Raw genomic sequence first — 20,815 nt, forward strand, 5'->3', positions numbered from 1 at the left:
ACTAGGCAGCGTTCCGCTTTGCTGGACACAGGGTCATTAGGAGTTGGAATCGATTCCAGGCCACTAACAACAAATCCCTTCTTCCAGGCTGATGTTACCTGGAGCTATGTTGCCTGGCTTGGTCTGCAGATTGTGCTATGGATTTCACCTCCCATTGACCACAATGGGCTTGCCAGGTGTCTTTGTGATGGGTAGAAACTGAACAACCACAGTCTGAGACCTACACCTGATAGAGTAGCCAAGGAGAACCATATCTTGTCATATTTATCTTCATCATCATCACTTTGTGGAAACTATGCCATTTGAATAAGGGCATATACCATTTATATTCTTCTAAATATTCCACTTTAGTGAAGTTTTAAAGTCCCAGTTATAAGAGTTACATAGTCATAATGACTTAAAAGAAATTTTGACTTTGCGTTATTTATTAAATAAAATTTCCTCATTATTCTAAGAATTGTATGCTATAGTATATCAAAACACACTTTATATTTAGCTTATGGAACCATATTAGCTCAAGAGCTGATCAGCAAGTAGATTCAAAACAATATCAAACTCATTTTTCACCTTTGCCTTATTTGTTTGGGGATGAACCAAAAGATGTTTTAATCTTCTGGAAATTCTATGAGATTAGAAAGAATAAAATGCATAATGTATAATATCCATGTGGACTTCAAATCTGGATGTTAAAACAGATTTGAAAATAAAAATGACAAAAATTTTGAATAAGTATGACATGACTTTCTATTTCTAGGAGTTCCAGTTAGAAATTTAGTTGACTATAGCTGAATTTTATGATAGTCAACACACAACAATCTTATGGGTGTTAAGGTATTCCTGTTGTGATATACTGTGTTAGATAATCAGAATTGTCAGCTCTAATGACAATCACTCTTTCAATTATGAAAAGCAATGCTCCAAAGGGACGTCCATTGTGACTATGTATTCTCTTTACGTGTAGGTTTGTATTTGTTTCAACTATAAAATAGCCGCTGAAGTCTGGTACTTTCAAACGGCTCTTCTGAATATATACAAGTCTTGACCAAATATCTGCTAAAGCCTACATGGTGTGACCACAGTGAGGAATAGCCCTTTAGTGCAGAAATGATTCTCTTAGTAGAAAAAAATATTTGGATCAGTTGGTAATTTGAGAACTTATAATTTCCTACACTTGAATAATTTAATAATTTGAAAGTTCACTGCTAATTACCATGACTGGTCAAGTAACTGGCACTTCACATAAAGTGAGTCAAAGCCTCAGGGCCACTCCTATGAGTCGGCAGCTATGATCAGGAATTCTTAGTGATGCTCAGGTCCTGAAGAGTATCAGTAAAAAGAACGCTACTGGGTAGGGAGAGTTTTATTAGCAGACAGCCTAGTCTCCTCCTTTAGTCAACTAGCCTGGATCATGTATGAACATCAAATGTCTCCTCACCTTTTTAATTTAAGGGGTGAGCAGAGTATCTGTGCGTCTATTTGGGGGGACCACTACCCCCACATGCCTTTATGTGCTCAGAGCTTCCTAAGAATAGGAAATCCCCATCAGGCTCTGTCTTCCCATACTAGCAAAGGAAGACAGCATAAGAGTAAAGAAAAGAGTCACCAGAGGCCATCAATGCCCTTCTCCAGTTGCATCTATGTAAACCTGACACTCCTCTAAAGAAAGGTTTACCTTGTACTACAAGAATGCTATCAGATTCTTAAGAAGTTTATTTTGTGCATTTCAGCTAAGTTCTTGATTTTTCAGGGTAAAGTGAATGAGGAGAGTTTCTTAAATTTCTTGGATACGCAAAAGAAAAGCGCTGTCTAAAATCATATATGCTTTGCACAGAGGCCTATTATGCTAATATGAGCCTCTAACCCAGAATATAACACTTTGGACTGATGACTCACCAAAATAATATACATATACACACACATACATATATACATTCATATTTATATCTTGATATCTGTGTGTGTGTGTGTGTATCATAAAGTCAAGTTCATTCGACTTACTGCAGTAAAACAGAACACCATATTGACAGATATCAGTAGTGTCTGGCAAGGGGAATGTCAGTGGAGAGCTATTTACACATTTTTCGGGTGTGGGCTTTAGTGGTTTAAGGCAGCATTTTCAAGGTGGGGAACAGATTGTGACTGGGCCGTATTTGTGACCTAATAATGTAGGATTGGTAAACACAGTGAGGCTAGGTTCTTGCAGCAAGCTCTGACTGTTGCTTGGTTACTGAACTGTTTGCCCAGGTGAACATCTTTTAAGTTCATATGAGAGCTGTTGGCCCAGATGAGCCGACTCTTTGCCCAGATAAATTGGGTTTCAAGAACTTCCTGAATCAAAAAGTGAATTTTTTTCTTGTTTAAATTGGTTTAATGTCTTCCTGGGCAATGATTTCCTGAAACAAACATATAATTCATATCCATACCTGTTTTATACCTTTATAGCACCAGGATTTTCACTCAGTACAGTGAAACAGCCAAACCAAAGTCAAGATTTTGGGGCTTGTGGCAGAGACTACAGTATTATCTATTTGAAATCCATTCTTCCCAATTTTCATACTAACATCATCCTCATATTTTAGAGGGCAGCAAACTGTCCAACTAAAACTATACTCCAGAAAATCCCAAATGTACTTTCCCAATTAATATCCACTTCCTCCTCCCAAAGGTGACAATTATTCCCATTTCTAACAATATAATTAGTATTCTATGGTTTTGAAATTTATATAATAGAATCATACTGTTTATTCTTTTGTGTCTGACTTCTTTCACTCAATATTATATTTGTGAGATTCATTCACATTGTTGTGTGCAGCAATGGTTTATTTATTGTTATTGCTATACAGTGTCCCATTGCATGAATGTAAAACAATATGTCTATTCATTATATTGTTTGGTTAATGTCTTTCATCAGTTCAGGAAAATTCTCCGTCTTTATCTCATCAAATTCTTCCTCCCAACTCTCTCTCCTCTTCTTAAATTCCAGACCAAATGAACACTAGATCTTTGAATATTTTCTCCTCTCATATATCTTAAGCTCTGCTATGTTCTTTTGATTATTGGTCACATTTTTCTGTCTCTTTACATGTCTAGTAAATTTTTATTACGTGCTGGACATTATTATAACATAATCATAAAGTAGCTCGAGATGATATTTTTCTCCAGAGGGGTTCATCTTTCTTCTCTTAGGTAGATAGGTTAAAGGGATGATCATTTCAATCCAATCAAGTATTAAGCTGGGTCCAATAAGTATTGAATTTTTCTTAGGATTCAGTCCACATCTGTATCACCTTTGTTCTTCAGGCATGGCCTTATCAGGTTTTTGATTGATTTCATGAGAACCTCTGTTCCCTAAGTTCTGACTTTTCAAAGCTGTGATCTTCAGTCTTCTGCCCTCTGCCTGATGAACATTCAAACTCTGGTGGATATTTTAAGGAGTGATGGGCTGCGGGCTTATGGCAGATTCTTCCTATAACAGGTCTTTGATTCTTAAGCAATGCAAGACTATGAAATACTTCCCTCTGCTTTCAGCTCAGGCCTTGCCTCCTTCCCCATTCCAGACCTTCAGAAATGTTTCATGGGAAAAACCAATCTTGCCTTTGGAGTTCATTTTGATTTCAGTCCAGCTCCACACAACTGCCGAAAGTCCTCTGGTTTCTCTTCCCCCAGTGGAGACTTTGCTTGAGCCAAGTCTCGTCCTCAGCCCACATTCAAAATTGCCAAATGCTGCCAAGAACCAAAACAACAGCAACTATCAGTTCATCTTAAAAGGGCTTTCTCTCTAGAAAATTTTATTAATTCATCTACTGTTCATTGTTTCTATAGTTCTTCATGTCTTCAAAAATATTATTTTTATATTTTATCCTTTTATTTTTCTCTAATTGTTACAGCAGGAATGATGGCCAGCTGTGCCCTGCTGTATCCTACTGCATCCATTTCAAACCTTTTGATAGATGGTACTGCCATTATAATTCAGTTCAAAATATTTTGGATTACCATTTATGATCTTCTTTGGCTCTTCTTTGGATAGATTTTAGAAGTATGTTTGCATAATTTCCTTACACAGGGCAATTTTCAAATTATCTGTTTGTCATGGATTTTTAGCTTAATTCCACTGTGATCAGGGAACATATTCTGTATGGTATTATGGCTTCAAAATTTTCAAGCAGTACTTTATGCCCCATTATGTGGTAAATCTTGGTAAATGTTCCATGTACAGTTGAAAAGATGGCATATTGTACAATTGTTGGGGAAAGTGTTCTACATGTGCCAGTTTTATCACATTTGCAAATATTGTTACAAATCTTCAGCATTCTTGCAGATTTTTTGACTGTTTGTTCCACAAATTGTTGGGAAAGTATGTTAATATTATTTTTAGGTTTATCTAGTTCTCTTTTATTTCTGTCAGCTTTTATTTATATATTTGAAGCTATGTTTATTTGATTCATACAAATTTGGAATTCCATTCTCTTCCTTGGGAGTATAATACTTTAACACTATGAAATGTCCCCCTTGCTGCTTCTGTATATGTCTGCTTTGTATTATATTAGTATGACTATTCTTTCTTTCTTTTGCAAGTGTAACTTTTTCCATTCTTCGAACTTTAATCTTTTTGTGTACTTATTTTAAAGGTAAATCTCATTTAAGTAGCCATGTTTTAATCTATTCCAATAATTGGTTTCTTTTTATTTGATTACCTGATTATTTATGTTTATTATAATTATTAATATTATTTTAAATCTACAAATTTACTTTTTACATTCTATTAGACTAACAACTGTTTTATATACCTTTTTCTATCTTCTTCTCTTCTTTAGAATTAGTTATTAACTTTTTATGATTCAATTATCCTTTTATTTGTTTGTTAATGACTATTTTGCTATTCCTATAGTGGTTATTCTAAAGCAGTACTGTTCAATAGAAATTTTTCAATAATGGAAAAATTCTACATCTGTGTTGTCCAAAATAGCAGCCACTAGCCACATAAGCTTCTTGAGCACTTAAAATGTGGCTAGAATGACTAAGGAACATAATTTGTTATTTAATTTTTTTTAATTTAATTTAATTTATTTTTTGTTTGTTTGTTTATTGGAGTAACATTGGTTTATAACATTGTATAAATTAATTTAAGTTAAAATTAAATAGACACATATGGCCAATGGCTACCATATTGGACATCCAGCTCTAGAGGTTACAAATTGAACTGATGTATCAATGTCTAATATTTATATTACTCTTTTTTACCACTTCCCATCAAAAGAGAGAATTTAATTCATGCATTGCTATCTTACATCATATTATTCAGGTTATTTTAATTCCATAGGTATTTTAACAAGATATTATGGTTATTGCTTTATGTAGTCATATTCAATTAGAATTCCACATATTTACCTTTTGTTGTTCTTTATTTTTCTTTATTTTCTATAATGTCTTCTGTGAGTATTGCCTTTTTGTCTCAAGAGCACCCTTTGTATTTCCTTTATTGTGGTTTTGATAGTGATCAGTTATATCAGGGTTTGCTTTTTTGGAGATTCTTCATCACACCTTCACGTTTAAAATATATTTTTGCTGGGTATAGAAGGTTGGCACTTGTATTTATTTGTTCAATGTTTTCAAGATATCATTCCATTGTCTCTGGATTTCTTTGATTTAGTTGAGACATCAGCCATCAATCTTATTATTGCTTTTGTGAAGGTAATGCAACTTTTTTTTTCTCTTCAGCTTCTAGCTGCTTTAAGTTCACATTTCTCATATTAGGTTTTAGTGGTTACACTATGGTGTACCCCCAGAGTGATTTAAGAGCATCATGTATATTTGGATTTTAAATAACTTCTTGATTTTTGTCTCCTGTTTTCAAAAATTTTTAGTGATTACAGCATCAAATATTTCTTCTGCCATATTACCTCTCTATTCTATCTTTGTCACTTGAATTACATGTATGTTAGTACTTTCCCTGAATGTATCTCTTATGTTCTTTTTACAAGGTTTTCACTTATTTTGCATGTCTGTGCTTTAATCTGGAATATTTTCTTTGGAACTAATTTTCAGGTCACCAATTCTCTCTTAATGAGTCTAATCTGTTGTGAAGCTCACTCAGTAAATTCTTAACTTTCAGAAATTGTAGGTTTCAATTCTATAAATTAGATATTTTGTATAGTTTCCAGTTCTTTGCTGATTTTTTAAAATTTTTTGAACATTTTAATTATATTGTTTAAAAGTCTATGTCTGAGAGAGGGAAGGATGAATAGGCAGAGCACAGAGAATTTTTAGGGCAGTGAAAATACCATGTATGATACTATAGTGGTGGATACATGTCATTATACATGTGTCCAAACCCATAGAATGTACAACACCAGAGTGAATCACAACAGAAACTATGGACTCTGGGTGATTATGACGTACCACTATAGATTCATCAGTTAAAACAAATGTACCACCCTGGTGGGGAATATTGATAATGGGGGAGGCTATGCATGTGTGGGCACAGGGAATGTGGGAAATCTCTGTACCTTCCCTCAATTTTGCTGTAACCCTAAAACTGCTCTTAAAAAAGTCTTAAAAAGAGATCTATGTCTGGCACTTCCATTATCCAGAACTTCTATGGTTTTATGTCTATTTTATGTTGTTTACTCCTGATTTTTGGTCAAGTATTGTCTTCTAATAGAATCAAACATTTTTTTATTGATTAGACAGCATCTATTAAATATCATAGAGGAAATGTGCAGCTCTTTATGACCTCCTCACAGAGGATTTTCATTTGCTTTTTTAATCCAATCTGAGATTGACTTAATTCTGCCTTGGACATCAGTGCTAGTGAGCATTTGTCTATCATTAGTTCATACTCACCCTAGAGCATCATGCTTCAGCATCCTGCCTAAAAGCCTGTGATGGGTATCAAGCCTCCTCCATTTTGCCAAATATGAACTCCAATTTTTGCCCATTCCAGCTTCAAAAGTTATAATCTACAAATGTCTAACAGGGAATAGTGGTGCCCAGATAACACCTCTTTAGGCTTCCGTTCTTGACATATACTCTCTTAATTGTCTTTGTAGCTGCCCTTTGCCTTCAAATACGTTTTCTCATTCGAATCTGCTTTAATTACTGATATTGGGAGTCTTGTTGAGAAACAGCTTAGTCTGCTACTGTCAGAAATGGAATTGTTAATGTATTACTTTTATGATCTTAGTAATATATGTGTTAGTAATATACATTACAATTTATTCCTTTTTCACTATGGTGGTGCATTGCTCCATATCCATTGTTTGTTTTTGTTACTACAAATTCTGGTGCACAAAAATCAATGCCAACAAATGACTATTTTTCTGAACTATTGGGATAAATTCTCATGACTATTTTCATTAAGCCATTGCACTTTCATCTGCAGTGTATGAAAGTACATTATTCCCTTTCTGCCAACCAGCTGTTTGTTATTTTTCAATTATTAATCTAACTGGTATAAAGTTTTATGTTATTATTAATCCAGTTTGCATTTTCATTAATAGCAGAGTATCTTTTCAAATATTTATTGCCCACTTGGATTTTCTTATCTTTGAACTATCTATTCTTATCTTTTGTTCATTCTTTGCCCCTTTGCTTTTTTAATTGTTACTCAAATTGGACAAGATCTTTGTATAGTCTAGCCTTTAAACTGATATCAACAAGTGCCTCAAATATCATTCTCAATCGACATTTTATTCATTGATTTTGTTTATGGATTATTTGTTTTAGTTTTAAATTATCAAATTGATTTCAAGTTGTATAGATTATATGTTTCCTTTTGTGATTAAGAAGTTTCAGTAATCTCTAGTCTAAAATACAGATATATATATATTTTTTTGGTGAGGAAGATTAGCCCTGAGCTAACATCTGTTGCCAATCCTCCTCTTTTTGCTGAGAAAGATTGGCCCTGGGCTAGCATCCGGCACCCATCTTCCTCTACTTTTATATGTGGGATGCCTGCCACAGCATGGCTTGATAAGTGGTGCGTAGGTCCTGCCTGGGATCTGATATGAACTCCAGGTAGCCGAAGTGGATCACGGGAACTCAACCACTATGCAACCAGACTGGCCTCTATAATATATTTTAAACACCTTTTAGCTGAAGTTTGTACTGTGTTATATGCTGCATTTAAATCTCTAACTCATTTGGACTTATTTTTTTTCCATGATGTAAGATAGAAATACAATTTTATCTTCTGTGAATGGTAAGTCTCTTGTATTAGCAATAATTATTTAATAAAGCAAATAAATAGGTTTATTTGTGGGTTCTTTGTCCTACTGAACTGAACTATATCTTAAATTTGTATATACCTGAATACGTATACACACAGGTTATTACATATATGGGAGAAACAATTTATATATTAAATTCATCTTTGCTGGAAGAAAATAAATTAGAAAATATAATTATATACATGGAGAAATAATAATTCAAGTATGAAAATAAAAGGAACACATTTTCATGAATGCAAGCACTAAGAAAATACTGCCGTTAGATTATCTCTGGAGTAATTTCCATAGGTTGTAACCCCAGTAAGAAGGAAATAAAGTCAGTTGATGAATTTTGATTCAACAAGCAAAGATTTTCAATTAATTATATAACTTTGTTAAATCATATAAAAGTTATTTGTGAAAATAACTATCTAGCATTAAATTTCATATAAATAACATCAACATAGGAAAAGAGGAGAGAGGGTATGAGACAATAAGGATGTAACTTGTAGTAAGTTTCTTATCTAATTGTGACCGACTATATTGAATAAAACCAAGACACGATTTAAAAACGTGACTTATCTATATGTTTTAAAAACGTCGTGTATTCATATGTAACAAACAATAGATGGATTATTAACTAAATATTGTTTAAACAATAAATTTTCCATTCTGAAAACCTATTAAAGCAATTCCTCAAGCCCCCCAAAATTATTTTCAGATAGATTAAAGATCTATATGCATAAATAGATGCTAGAAAAAGAGATTAGGTGAAATTATGGGAAGATACACTTGTGATTTATTGTTGTGGGAGATTTGTATTAACATGGAAATCAGCAATATATTCATATTTGAGTTATAGCCTATCTATAAAATGAGATATTAGAAAAAAATTAAAAGATAGTTAGAATAAAACAAAGAGTAACATATGTTATAGAAAAAACAATGAAAGCCCATTAAAATCTACAAACCAATCAGAGAGACAGAGAGAGAGAAAGACTAGAAAAAATTAGCAAACATTTTGATCAGGCAATTCACAAAAGAAAGAATATAATGACTAATTAAAATAGAAAGTGATTCCTAGCATGATTAGTATTTACATTAATATAAAATAAAAATAATAAGGTAGCATGTCCTAACATAATATTTCAAATATTAGAATTTTGAGAATATCAAGTATATGTGAGGATGTTCAGAAATGAATAATAGCAGATGCTGCAAAGGCATCAGGCCATAAAGAAAAATAACTATTTTAGACACCAATTTAACAGTGTCTGCACCATTAAAAAAATCACATAACTTGTAACCCCGCAAAATTTACTTCCAGAGATTTACACCAGTAAAAATGTGCACATGTACGTGAGAAGGCACATACAGAGATTCTTATAGCAGATTTATATGTAAGAGTAGAAGCCTCTCATATACACATATATAAGAGGATTCTAAATACACTGCTAATTTCATAGTGTGCACTATTTTGCCAGGATTTTTAAAAAATTTTCAGTTATGAAAATTTTTATGAAGACCTGGTGTGATGGTGGTGGGGGTGGGTGAGTGAATACAAATTGCCAAGAGTATGGTCTTATTTCAATAATGAAGGAATTACTATATTCATTAAACCATGATATATATATTGTCAAATATATGAGAAAGATGAAAGAACATGCACATCTGGAAGATCGCCAAGCTGAAAGCAATCCCAACTGGGAAAGGCAAGGATGGTTGGTTAAGGAGTTGGTTAAGGAGTATGGAAGCTAGAACTAAACTGTTTTAGGTTTTTCTAAAATATAATTGGTCATGTTTCATTTGTCTAAAAGGTAATAATTATTTCATATATCAAATAAGGATTGGGTATTTTTAAAATAACCAAAATAGAAAATATTTATTAAGAAATTTCTATTTGCCAGACTCTTTTCTGCTACTTTAGATTTGCCTTATTTCAAAACAACCTCATCAAGTAGCTAGTATGATTGTCCTTACTGTACAGGTAAAGTAAAGGAAGGAGAGAGCTGTTAAACAAATTTCCCAAGGTCATATTGCTGGTAAGTGACAAAGCTTGGATTCCAAATTATGAGCATGTCTCCAGAATTCTGCTCTTAACCTTTTAGAGCATTCTATATAGCACATTAAAATAATACTGTGATATGCATAGCCATCAAGCTTATTTCATTTTAACAATTAAGGGACATCATAGCAACAAATTACTACTGAATAATAATAGCCGACCATTGAGTGAGAGTAATTTTATAGGCACATTTCCCTGAGTTGATGAATATGACAGAGGAATTTTACTTGCAAATTGTGCATAACACACAATTATTCAGTTAAATTGAGCAAACATTTTCACACGCTATGAATTTCTAGTTTACAGAAATAACCAATTTATTTCCACTCTTCATGAAACTTGTGTTATGATAGACCTTCCATATGCAGCAATTATCAATATTTAATATTTTTAGATAGTCATCTGTTATGGTTGAACTGTGTCCTCCAAAAAGATATGTTGAAATCCTAACCCCCCATACCTTAGAATGTGACATTGTTTGGGAAAAGGGTCCTTGCAGAAATAATTAGCTAATTTAAGATGAGTTCACACTGGAATAGAGGGGGCCCCTAATCCAATATGACTGGTGTCCTTTAAGAGGGAAATTTGGACACACACACACACGCATACACAGGAGAACACCACGTGAAGACACACACACACAAGAGAAGGTCATATGAAGACTAAAGCAGAGATTGGAGTCATGCTGCCACAAACTAAGGAATGCCTGAGAATACCGGAAGCTGGAAGATTCAAGGAGAGGTCCTCTCCTAGAGGATACGGAGGGAGCATGGCCCAACCAACACCTTGAGTCTGGACTTCTAGCCTGCAGAACTGTGAAAAGATAAATTGCTGTTGTCTTAAACTACCAGTTTGTGGTACTTTATGACAGCCTGAGGAAAGTAATATACCATTCCAAATAATTCATCACTGACCTAATATTTAGAATAATCCTTCTTCAAAAATCAGGTTTCCAGAATAATATTAGAAAACATAATTTCTTGATTGAATCAACAGATTGTTAAAGGAATTTTTTTTTTGAATGATGGACTCAACACTTACATCACAGTCCTTAGCTCTTAATTGTGAATATATTAGGAAGTTTATAGTCTGATGCATGAACCACTTGCAAGTAAGCTCATAGAGACTTTGCACTAAGTGGTCAAAGATGACATTCAGTGCATTTCCCTCCATCAGGAATAGGAATGGCTGACCATGTATTACTCCTCCCGTCTCCTCTAGGAATTAAGGCAGATTTCTAGGATTCTGTGAACCCCGTAAGGACACAAACGATTAGCAAGGGGTGGCAGAAAACTGATGGCCCCTCATCTCGTCTCCATAGAGGTTATTCTGTGTATTTGAAGTATTAACCAAAGAACATGAAATAATTTGGTGTATATTTGGCCTGCTACGATGATGATATTTATGGGAAAAAAAAATTCTCTTTGTGCAATTAATGCAATTAAAAATACCGGAGACTTCAACATCTTCTCCCTTGAAAATATATAGCAGAGATATGAAATACAGTAACTCGAGTTTTTTCTAAAGGTAATATCCACACGAAGAATTCAAAGGTTCCTACATATAGATTATTCCTAAGCCTAAACCAAAATATTTCAAATTTAGATCTCAAACTAGTGGCTTTGGCATTCCCAATACACAGCATCTCTTAATATTTAAAATATTCACTGATATAAATAAGGCTTTAAACAGCTGAGCCGATATCTTTAGCTCAGCAATAATTTGTCAGACATGCTACATACCAAGGTTATATATTCTTATGTTATCATCTGCACAGAAGTATTCTCAGCTCGCAATACATTAACTTGGACAAGGAAAATGGTATTCTAGCCCTTTTAAAAGGGTTTAAAAAACACTTTAAATTACACAAAAGAATTAAATTGTATAAAATACACCCCTTTGTAAAAAGCAACTGTGCAAATAATCTGACTTAAATTAACTGAAATGTGCTATCTAGCCTTGCACTTCTATGAGAATGCATTTAATGGGTTCATGACCAGAGATTTATAAGCAGGAAAATACTATCTGACCCATGATTTTATTTACAACAAATCACATGGAAAGATGAATTTCACATTGTAATTTTAGACAACTCTTCGAGGAAAAAATACTAAGACAAATGGATTTTTTTTAATGGATGATCTTTTTATAACATTAAATCGTAGGAATGTGTTTGGTGTTTAGATTCGGAGTTAGATACTCTTAGACTTTAATTTACTGGAAGTCAAATGGCTGGTAGATAATAAGTAAGGACTAGAAGTAAGATCTTCAGACTTTTAAGTGATTGTGTTTAACTTTATAGAAGAGAATCTTATTTTAGATGAAGAAATATTATATCACAACAACCAAGCCTTATGTTAATAATTTATTGATGTGCAGAAATACTGCTAGATTTTGAACAAGAAGATTAATTAAAGTGAGGCTTAGAAAAATCAAACTATTTGTTTAGGTCTGTTGGCAAATATCTGCGTGTGCATGTATGAGAGACAGAATTATATATTGCCTGCTCATTTTAACGACTCAACTAAAAAGTTAATTTAGGTTTATAATTTCCTCTCTAGGTGATTACCCTAGTTGATGTGTGGGTGGGTAATGCAAGGTACAGAGGCAATACTGGGTGCTAGCAGACCGATTAGGTGTCTGCTATAGATGTATATAGATCAAGGGTGATGGCTTGGACCAGGATGCTGGTCAAGATGTCAGTAAGTGAGCAGTGAAACATATTTAAAAGGAAGAATCAAAAGAGACTGATGACCAATGAGAGAGACAGAAGGGCCAAGAAAGGCTTCTAGATTTCTGGCTGGACAGTGATGACATTCACTGAAACGAACAGCACTGAACACTTCTCACGAACTACTACATGTACAGTTCCTGACCTTCAATTATGAGAGAAACACAAATTAACAGGAAAATGAGTTATCCCATCACTACTAACATCCAGTACCTAACCACTTGGTGGGGGTGAGGAAAAAGGAACACCAACATACAGATGGTGAAAATATTAGTTGATAAAACCCCCTCAAGGAGCAATTTGACAACAGTTCGTAAAGCTGGAGAGGCAAACACCCTGAGACTAAGCAATTCAGTGGTGTGGCCTAGAGAAAGGCTCACGCATTTGCCTGAGGAGACACATCCAAGCATCTTCACCACAGCACTCTTCTTAGAGCAAAGCAAGAAACATGCATAATCCCGTTTCAGGAATTACTGTCACTATAATTTTTTTAAACAATGTACTAATCTATGGCAGCAAAAAGAAATAAATTGGACCTATAGGTACCAACATGGATAAATAACCGAAATGTGATGTTAAGTTTAAAACTTGCAAAAGGATATGTACATTACCATACTGCTTATGTAAGTTTGAAAAGCACATAACAATACTCTATGTTGTTAATAGTAGTACAAATTACAAAATCATATCTAGGAATGATAGCATCATTTTATAGTAGGATTTACCACTAGGGAAGAAAGCAAGACATGGGGGAGCTTTAATGCAATACAAAATATCCCAAAGAATTCAAAATAATAATTTATGGTTGGTGGAGTTATGAGTGAATTTTATTTCCTTCATTATACTTTTCTGGGGTTTTTTTGCATTTTAATGATAAATAATTTTAATAATTAAAAGTATTCACCAGAAATTCATTAAAATTATTTTTATTAAATCATAACCCTTCCATGCATTACTATCCTCACACCATTTGAATATCATGTTTTCACAAATGAAACATATATTGCTTCAAGAAATACGCATACTTTGACATCAATATATACAATGCCATGAATGCTTGTATTTGCCAATAAGTCTTCACTAGTTAGGCACTGATCAGGAGTTACTGATCTCATAGTTTCATGTGTTTCTGTTCACCTCCACCAGCTCTTCAGAAATGGCCAAGAAGAGCAGTTAGCTCAGCGTTAATCAAATCTGAGTTCCAAATCTGCAATGTATCATTATATTATAGTTGAGAAATCAAAGACAAGAAGTTGTGACTTGTCCAAAGTCAGAATAACAAGTCAAATTTTGTAATGTCTTGTGCATTTAGAAAAGTGTAGCCAGAAGTGAGACAAACCTGGTGACTCAGCCTGGCCTGACCCTCACCCCTGAGCGACTTTTCAAAAGTCCCTTAATCTTGGTAAGGCACAATTTCCTCCTCCAAGTTATCAATCGCGTCTTTGCACGGTCTACGTTTCACGTGTTTTTGTTTTGTTTTTCTCATTTAATTCCTAAGCAACTCTGAGAGGAGATATTATTGCCACCTTTCGATACACAGGGAGACGTGCGTTTACCAGCCTAACATCCTCAAGGTGGTACGTAGTCCAGCCAACTCTTCAACCCATGTTTTCTGACCACCTGCCTCTCATTCTTAAGATAAGACACAGCATTTAGTCAGCTGAATGCATTGACATATGCAAGCTTTGTGTAAGGAAAAGAAAAGGCGTTTTCAACAGTAAGAACTTTAAAGCATACTATAATTATTACCTTATCAATATTAACAAGCTATTAACTCAGATAATAATCTACTGAAAGCCAGAGAAAATGGACCAAATCACAGACAAAGCAGATAGTCTGCAGTTAGACGGGAGTCTTCATCCATAGGAGCTCTTAAAATAAAAACGATGTTTTCATGTAGTGATTATTTATTTAGTACCATCCAATTTGTCTGGATCACTTCCTCATTGTTTTCCCCCCTTTAGGTTTTTTCCCATATTAACGTTTCTTTGGAGATGTGGCTGGTGGAGAAATTTCATTTAGGAAATAAAAGACTCTGATTAACTATAAATCATCTTGCCCTATAATAAGCCTGGAATCATAAAACTTGCTCTGGGTCACACTTACAAATATGAAGATCAAAGTGGATGTATGTGTAAGCACCAAGGTGTGAGTATTGAGTTTAGATCAAGGACACTTAACACTTAACTATACTGAATAGCAAACCCTAGTGAAAACCCAAATGACTGTGTGTGTTATATTTTTTAGGGGCTGAATGCTACCTTAAGGTCTTCTTCGTAGAACTATATGCCCTTAATACTTGTAAATTATATACCTTCCCAAATCACCATAGTCATCTCATGTCTGTATTTTGAGGAACTTTTTACCTTGCATTTTGCCTCCAAGAATCTTTGAATTTTTGAAAATGAGATCAGTATAGGCCTCTGTGGAATGGATCTTCACAATTTATGTTTTTTTGATAATTTCTAATCAAACAAATTCCACTCTAGGGTAGACATAGTGATAAATTTCGTTGTCCCGAGAATATTGGTAATTTAAGTTCTCTGCACTCTGAAGTTTCTTATTGATTTTATTTAACCCTTAGGATCCAATTTAAAACAAAATCTTCTTTGCTTGTAAGAGAGACATGGAAAGAATTTTGGACTAGAGAAATTATGGTAGCATATACCCAAAAATTATGTTACTTTTTTCTTAATTATTTTTTCTATTTCTTTTGTTTTGGGCAGGAATGGAGCTCCAGTGCCATGTTAAGGAGCTTGGAAAAATTAAAACTAAGCTAGGAAACCCATCCTGTCCCTGAGTTTCAATCCTGATTTCTCTGGGCTTCAGGAACTCTCAAGAAGATGAAAAGTCTAAGAAAAGTGAGTGCATTGGGGTGCTCTCAGGACTGACGTTATTTCTACATAAGATGGAGAGTCCTTGTTGATGCCTCTTTACACTGAAATTTATGCTTTGAATTTGGAATCCTGCTTTTTCCCATGATGCGTCTTATTTATGTTTGTTTAACACAGACTATACAGGCACTGTTCTAAGTGATTTACAGGTAAGAACAAACTTGGTTATCACATTGTTAAGGTAAGTAACACTCCATTCCAATTTTACAGATTACAAATGTGAAGAACAGAGAGTTTGGGCAATTGCCCCCAGGTCATATAGCACGTTAGAATAAAGCCCAGGCAGTCTACCCTTGGAACTTGTCCCCATGACTACTTGTGGTGCTAAGATAGACGTAGGATCTTCCTTGAGCTTTTGGTACACAACATTGTCTACCATATTGGAATAGTGCAAAATAAAATTAAAGTACTCTCCCTGATTTAAGAATTTTTAAATTTCACTTAACTTTGTCCTATTTATAAAAGGATTTCTTATCTACTAAAAATCTACTCATCCGCCTCCCTGTCTTTCTGGACTATAACACTGTCAGCCTTGCCTGCCTTCCTCTCATCCTTTGTCATGATCAGAGCATGGGAAATAATGATGTCTATTCCTCTACGATGTGTTCAGAATTAATCACTTTGTATTTATTCCTGCTACCCAGTATTAGTTCTATTCATTTTATTTTTCTGCTAGTCAAGTCTCCCTCCATCTATCATGGCTCGTTCTTGTTTAAAGACAATTTTAAATACCAATGCTTGATTCCTTCTAGCCTCAGACAAATGATTGATTCTTTTCTGACAAGAGCCTGTAACACATCTAGCTTCACCTTTTATTGCTATTCTTAGCATCAATTCTGGTGAAGACAATAAACTGTGTAAAGAAGGCTTTTCTTTGAGATCCCTTCACTCTGACCCAAACCCCAACTCCACTGGAAACACAATACTCTAAACATGGTCGTCTTTTTCCTCATCATCCCATTTTACACATCTGTTGTCTGACCTTGCCAAGCCCACTCTTTTTCTAGCATGATCTCAAACTAATTCAAGAAAGTAATCTCATGAATGTGTAAACAGTCATAAAGCTTACACCCCTTCCAATCCAAATAGAGCCTTCCTTCTGACTTTCTTATTTCTCATAATAATGTCAGAAACATCCAAAGTTAGGGAATTTTGATCCACTTTGAGGCATTGTCTCTTTCTCTTGGTGTATATTTAGTTGCTAATTCATAAAGAGTGTACATTTAAAATCTCTCCCTATCCTATTTCCAAATTTCACTATATATCTCCTGTACTATAATAATGATTTTTGACTGACTTGTTTCAAGGCCTCCTATCTCTATCCAGTCATTTAATATTTTAACAAATATGTTTGGCACCTACTCCATGCTTATAGCCAAAATTCTGGAAAAACAAAGTCAAATGATACATTTTTTCTCTCCTTTACAAAACTTAAAAGCCTAGTTGTGTCTGTGTGTGTGTCTGTGTGTATGCTCATCCTAGACTCTTCAGCCACATTAACCTTCCCAAAACACAGATTTTTATTATATCCCCCTACTTAAAATGTTAACCCACACATTTGCCATCAACTAATCTTTGACAGTCGTGCCAACAATACACAGTGGGGAAAGGATAGTCTCTTCAATAAATGATGTTGAGGCAACTAGACAACCACATGCAAAAGAATGAAATTGGAGCCCTAGCTTACACATTATACAGTAATCGACTCAAAATGGATTAAAAACTTAAATGTAAGACCTGAAACCATAAACTCCTAGAAGAAATGCAGACGAAAACTTCTTGGCATTGGACTTGGCAAGGATTTTTTGGATTTGACACCAAAAACACAGGCAATAAAAGCAAAAATAGACAAGGAAGACCATATCAAACTAAAAAGTTTCTCACAGTGAAGAAAATAATCAGCAGAGTGACAAGCAACCTATGGAATTGGAGAAAATATTCACAAACCATATATCCGATTAGGGGTTAATCTCCAAAATATATAGGGAGCTCATATAACTGAGCAGCAAAAAAAAAACAGATTAAAAAAAGAGCAAAGGATATGCATAGACATTTTTCCAAAGAAGACATACAAATGGTCAACAGGTATATGAAAACGTGCTGACCATCTCTAATAATCAGGGAAACGCAAATTAAAACCATAATGAGATATCACTTCACACTTGTTAGAATGGCTATTATCAAAAAGTCAAAAGATAGATGTTCACGAGGATGTGGAGAAAAACAAAATCTTATAGACTGTTGGTGGGAATGTAATTGGCACAGCCATTATGGAAAACAGTATGGAGTTTCCTTAAAAAATTAAAAATAGAACTACCATATGATCCAGCAATTCCACTTCTTAATGCCTATCCAAGAGAAATGAAACAATTATCTCGAAGAGAAAGCTGCACGCCCATGTTCTTTGCAGCATTATTCGCAGTAGTCAAGATATGGAAACAACCTAAGTGTGCATTGAAGCATGAATGGATAAAGAAAATGAGATATATATATATACATATATATATATATACACATATTACTGTATGTAGAACGCATATATAGTAATATTATTCAGCCATAAAAAATAAGGAAGTCCTGCCATTTGCAACAATGTGGATGTACCTGGTGGACATTATGCTGAGTGAAATAAGCCAGACACAGAAAGACAAAACGTACATGATCTCACTTATATGTGGAATCCAAAAAAAAAAAAAAAGTTGAACTCACAGTAACAGAGAGTAGAATGGTGGTTACCAGGGGCTGGGGGTGGGTGGGGGAATGGAGAGATGTTGGTCAAAGATAAAAACTTTCAGTTATAAGATACATAGGTTCTGGAGCTCTAACGTACAGCATGGTGACTATAGTTAATAATATTATATTGTATATTTGAAATTTGCTAAGAAAGGATATCTCAAGTGTTCTCATCACACGCATGCAAAAAAGATAACTATGTGAGGTGATGGATATGTTAATTAGCTAATCATTTAGCAATGTATATGTGTATCCAAACATCACACTGTACAACCTGAATATATACAGTTTGTGTCTATTACAAATTTTTTGTTATAATCTTTGGACAGTTATGAGGTGGAGGGTAAAGCACACCAACAGGTAGAATAATAAAGATGAGACCAACCATGCCCCTTCCCTGTGCTGGAGTCCACACTCAGGTGACTAGAGCTGGCAAAGATATAACAAAATGTGGAATCAAGTTTATGGTTGTTAATATCTTGGAATGAACATTCTAAGTATGACATGTGACTGTATTTGTGATATAAAGTGATCATTGGACTTCTTATTACTGAAGAGGGAGCAGACAAGTGAGAGTGCCTACATGAGTTTCCATCCTTTGGAGGGGGAAGATGTCACTACTGAATAAGAAAAATAAATAAAGTTTCACTTTGATTGCATCTCTTATCACAACTGCTCAATATACATGTTACGGGGCTCCATGTGCCTGATAGCAGCCATGTGTGAGTCATTTCCACTTACACCACGCCCAAATTGCCTCCATTAGTGGCCACACACTCAGATACTGGGCACTGGAAGAGGTGAACTATATGAGCTCTTGTAGACTGTCGGGGCACAACAATGCAGCTTTGTACTTCTTATCTGCCTACAAGGGCTGCACGCAAAATCATAGGTTGTTGGATTGGAACAATTTACCATAGCCCTCTTCCCCATCACAGTTAAAGGCTTTTAGGTTGGAACAACTCAAAAGGGAAAAATAAGGGCTCCACAATTTAGTGATACAGTTTTAAGAGTCCTAGTATAAATGATACCAGACTCGGTTGCTACAGTGGCCTCTGGCATGAGAGAAGAAATGTTCAGTTTAGAGAGGAAGGAAATAGAGTAGAAGGTACAGGAGATCCTTTTAACTTTTCAGAGGACCTGACTCCACCAGAGACAACGAATATGCAGGGGCAGCATTACTAGCTGCCATGGTGAAGGGCCCACCTTAAATTGCCCCCTCTCTAATGTTTTCATGTGACACTTTGTGGGAAAGTCGTCAGCAGCTTATCTTTTCAGGTCTCCGTAATCATTGAAATCCAATTCCCTGTACAGGCTCTTCTCTCTTTCCTCTCATACCCTTTGGCCCTCTGCTCAACTTACTTCTTAAAATTCTGTGTGAGTGTTGACTTGCATTAAGTGTAAATAATCCCAAGAAAAAATTATGCTTTGACTTGAAATGCTCACGTAATCAGAAATAAAATCCAACACACAAATCTAAGAGAAAATGTAGGTCAGAGTTCCTGGCATATATTTGTGGATATGAGGCCAGCTTTCCATACATCCTTTCATAGACAACCATCCCCACCTCTACCTCACACCCTGCATGCACACACACGTGCACACACATAAACACACACATACATGCACACACATGTACACACATGAAACTTGCTTGAATTTTACCTAGAGAATGAAAGCACTAAGGATTGCATAATACATGCAATCCTTACACATGTACATGTGTACATGGATTGTACACAGGTAAATCACAAGAGTCTCCATAACCCCATGAGGACACTCGTGGGTCGTTAAGAAATGTGCGCATTTTTCTTAATCATACCTGCAAGTCATTTATATAGACATGCCCACTTAAAAGAATTTGCTTCTATTTCTTGTGTAATTTAAAAAATATATTAACTGTCTCCTTGAGAATAACTAACTGGATGTATAATTAAAAAGAAAGACACTATTAACCCATGTTTCTGAGAATAACGGGCTGGCTGTATTTGTTAGTTGTGGAACTAACCAAAGGAACCAAATGAGCAGTTCTTTACTGATTCAAACCAACCTTACATGGCCGACACCAGGGTTTGGAGGTAACAGTCACAAAGAGAGGGTTTTTTTTTTTATTAATTTGACCATAAAATCCACTGAATCTTTAAAGCCGAGAGGGGTAATACAGCCCAGTCTTCCCACTTTATAG

Source organism: Diceros bicornis, chromosome 20 (assembly GCF_020826845.1).
Source record: "Diceros bicornis minor isolate mBicDic1 chromosome 20, mDicBic1.mat.cur, whole genome shotgun sequence".
Lineage (NCBI taxonomy): Eukaryota > Metazoa > Chordata > Mammalia > Perissodactyla > Rhinocerotidae > Diceros > Diceros bicornis.